Here is a 4,204-nt window from a genome sequence, read left to right on the forward strand (position 1 = left end):
TGCAAACTTTGATATGTTACACTCGGTCCCCTCCTTCAAATCGTTAATATAGATTGTAAAGATTTGGGGACCCAGCACTGACCCCTGCAGAACACCACTAGTTACTGATTGCCAGTCTGAGAATGAACCATTTAACCCAACTCTCTGCCTTCTGTTAGATAGCCAATCCTTTATCCATGCCAGAATATTACCCCCAATCCCGTGATTTTTTATCTTAAGCAATAATCTTTTGAGTGGCACCTTGTCAAATGCCTTTTGGAAGTCTAAATACACTACGTCCACTGGTTCCCCTTTATCCACCCTATATATTACTTCCTCAAAGAACTCCAGCAAATTTGTCAAACATGACTTCCCCTTCATAAAACTATGCTGACTTTATCCTTTTAAATTATGATTATCCAAATGTCCTGTTACTGTCTCCTTAATAATGGACTCCAAAATTTTACCGACCACAGATATTAGGCTAACTGGTCTATAGTTTCCAGCCTTCTGTCTACTGCCCTTTTTAAATAAGGGTGTTACATTAGCAGTTTTCCAGTCTGCTGGGACCTTTGCCGAGTCCAGGGAGTTTTAGAAAATTATTACCAATGCAGCCACAATCCCTACCGCCACTTCCCTCAAGACCCTTGGATGTAAGCCATCAGGTCCAGGTCATTTATCCGCCTTGTGTCCCATTCTTTTACCGAGTACCACTTCCTTATTCATTTTGATCGTGTTTAGCTCCTCCCCCCCTTTAGCCCCCTGTTTGTCCAGTGTTGAGATATTCTTAGTGTCCTCTACTGTAAAGACTGATATAAAATATTCATTCAGCGTTTTTGCCATCTCCATATTTCCCACCATTAATTTCCCAGTCTCATCCTCTAAGGGACCAACATTTACTTTAGCCACACTTTTTCTTTTTATATAACTATAAAAACTCTTACTATCTGTTTTTATATTTTATGCTAATTTACTTTCATAATCTATCTTCCCTTTCTTAATCAATCTTGTTGTCATTTTTTGCTGTCTTTTAAAGTTTACCCAATCCTCTATCCTCCCACTAGATTTGGCTACCTTATATGCCCTTGTTTTTAGTCGAATACTATCCTTAATTTCTTTACTGAGCCACGGATGGTTCTCTTTTCCTTTACACCCTTTTCTTCTCAGTGGATTTTATTTTTTTGGATGTTTTAAAATAACTCCTTAAATGTACACCACTGATCATGTATCATCTTACCCTTCAATCTCTTTTCCCAATCCACTCTACTCAATTCCGCTCTCATACCTTCATAGTCACCTTTATTCAAGCTTAGCACGCTTGTTTGAGATCCAACCTTCTCAGCCTCTAATTGAATATGGAATTCAACCATGTTATGGACACTCATTCCAAGGGGATCCTTTACTAGGACATTTTTAATTAATCCTGTCTCGTCACACAGGACCAGATGTAGGGTTGCTTGCCCCCTGGTCGGTTCAGTTACATACTGCTCAAGAAACCCATCCCTAATACACTCAATGAATGTGGTTGGAGAATAAATCTTTGGCTGCATTGTTTTTCCTGCTGGTTGTCCATCCAGCTAAACATAGTTTTCTGTGGTGAAATGAATTCAGCAGACTCTACGAAGGGAGAACATATAAATTATTTCAGGGCTTGAATGGGCGGATGCTGAGATGTTGTTTACCCTGGCTGTGGAGCCCGAACTAGGGGTCAAAGTTTCAGAATAAGGGGCCGGCCATTTAAGATTGAGATGAGGAGAAATTGCTTCATTGTAAGGGTTGTGTATCTTTGGAGTTTTCTAACGCAGAGGGCTGTGGCGGTTCAGTCATTGAGTACATTCCTAACGGAGATGGATATGTACATTACGGAAATCAGGGTATATGGGGGTAGGTCGGTAATTTTCAGTTGAGGTACAGGATCAGCCATTATCTTATTGAATGTCGGAGCAGGATCGAGGGCCACAAGGCCAAATGCTGCTCCTATTTCTTATGATCTAATGTACCGATCTTGGCTGGCGGTGCTGAGAACTGTGGCTCCTCTGGCTTAGTTCATTAAATAAGCATCGCAGTAGGAAGCAGCATCAACTGGAAGATGGCTGCGCGGAAGACGTGCATTTTCTTCAATGGGTTGCAAAATAAAATATTTTCGACGGTTGAAATTGCTTTCACGGTTTCAAGAGCGTTAAATAATGTAGTTTTCTCCTGTGGCCACGGCCTCTCGTAATGTAGTGATTTAATAATGGGATGAACTGCTTGTTATACTTTCTGCTTGAATTGTTGTTTGATTGCAGCTGAATCTCGGCACAGGAACCGAAAGGCGGCAGTTCAAATTAATAAAAACGGATCATTTGGAACGACGTCCTCATTACCGTAGTCGGCCGGATTCAAACCTGCGCGTAGAAACTACAATAGATTTTTAGTCCATCACCTTAACCACTCAGCCACGACTACCTGGATGGTAGATTGAACCCACGCAGCTTCTCATTTGCTGCGTAATCGGTGCCTCTGCTGTGAACGCTCTGGCACATAATCACATGGGTTCATGTGGAATAATTGCAATTGCCGGCATTTCCGTGTCTGTCTTCGTGGCGCAATGGGCCGGCACGTTCGGCTATTAACTGAACTGTTGAGTGGTGCGAGCCCATCCAGGAACGTGAGTAGCTTATAATTTTTGCAAACTAATCTATTGTTAAAAAATGGAGTCTTTGATTCCGTGAAATGAACAGTGGTGAGCATACTGCTGCTGCCTTCCTGCTTCCAATGGGAACAATGGCTTCATCGATCAGTCTTCTGCCAGGCAGCCTGGATTTTCTGCTTCCCTTATATACAAATATACCAAGTGCAGCGTTCTTGCATTAAAATCTAGCAGGAAAATCGGCCACAGTGGATAATCCATTCTGAATACCCTTTTCTACACTTTCCTCAGTTTTACACATACATGGATTAGAATGGAAAGCTTGAACCTATAACAATTGCCAGAGAACGTCAGCTTCCATGCATCGCTCTGCACCCTGATCACGTGACAACAACCAACCAATCACATAGAGCGGCGCGAGAACGCCCCCGTTGAATGTGTCCAATTCGGGCCTGAGGATTGAACTGCTCCGTCACAAGCAGTTCCAGTACGTTGGAGGACTCAGCTGTGAGCGGATGACTTGTTCCTGTCGCTGGCGCCACGGCCGAGAAGCGAGCAGCCCCTGCAATCTCTTGTTTTCAGCCAAATGCTGGAGCTATGAATTTCTAATGACAAAATCTTTGACGCTAACTGATTTGTTTGCTGTATTTGAATGCGGTTTAGTGCCTCGCACGGGCCTTGTGATTTTCTTTTTGTGTACGGTTTGCAGTGTGTGATTGCTTAACATTTTGAGACTGAAATTAAATGCAATCTCTGATTCAAATTGTTGTTTCATATGGCTTTCGGTCAAATTGAGGAAATTCGACACTACGAATGGGATTCAAATCGCCTTTTCTCTCTTGTGCTGCTTTTGTCCTTTTGTACGGCCCCGTGCTTGTCACAAAATCTTGGACGCGAGCTGGTTTGGTTACTGTGATTGAACATTAATAAATAGATACAAAGGGAAAATACTGTGGATGATGGAAATCTGAAATAAAAAAAGAAAATGCTGGAAATACTCAGCAGTTCAGGCAGAATCTGTGGAGAGAGAAACAATGTTAACGTTTCATGTTGAAGACCCTTCGTCAGAACTGGAATAAGCTGGAGACCGCTGTTTCTTGGAACACACCGATTGTAAAATTAATTAATAATTTATCCCAAAATCAACAGCACGAATAAAACAGATCATTAACACATTGTTGCTTGTGGGATATTTTATGCGCAACTAGGCTGCAGCCTTTCCAACATTACAACAATAACTGCGCTTCAAAATGCTTCATTGGTTGTAAAGCGGTCTGGGACATCTTGAGGAGCTGAAAGGCACGAAGGCAATGCAAGTCTGATCAGAGCATGCGAGCATGAGGGGAAACATTGCAAGTTGACAACAAATAATATCATGACAACCGTCGGCAGAATGTCAGTGAGAGGAAAGATATCGTGTTTGAGGGAAGAAATAAAAATTGGTAGAAAGAAAGATAATCATTTCCATAGGGACATATTGCAGAATGTTGCCAATTGTTTTCATAAAATTCAGAGCATAGCCGGCACATTTGATCTTCCTTCTACTGCTCTCACAACTGAACTATTCCTGCCGCATTGAGATTGAAATTTACC

At 41.9% G+C, this 4,204-nt stretch overlaps 1 non-coding gene across 1 annotated transcript; it reads right to left on the minus strand.

Annotated features, from left to right (window-relative positions):
- Positions 1–2,345: 2,345 nt before the first annotated feature.
- trnaf-aaa (transfer RNA phenylalanine (anticodon AAA)) lies at positions 2,346–2,427 on the minus strand. Its single transcript has one exon. It is a non-coding gene; the product is annotated as a tRNA-Phe (tRNA).
- Positions 2,428–4,204: the final 1,777 nt, after the last annotated feature.

This window comes from Somniosus microcephalus, unplaced genomic scaffold, assembly GCF_052327205.1.
Source record: "Somniosus microcephalus isolate GS21.2 unplaced genomic scaffold, FLI_Smic_1.0 unresolved_chr9, whole genome shotgun sequence".
Classification (NCBI taxonomy): domain Eukaryota; kingdom Metazoa; phylum Chordata; class Chondrichthyes; order Squaliformes; family Somniosidae; genus Somniosus; species Somniosus microcephalus.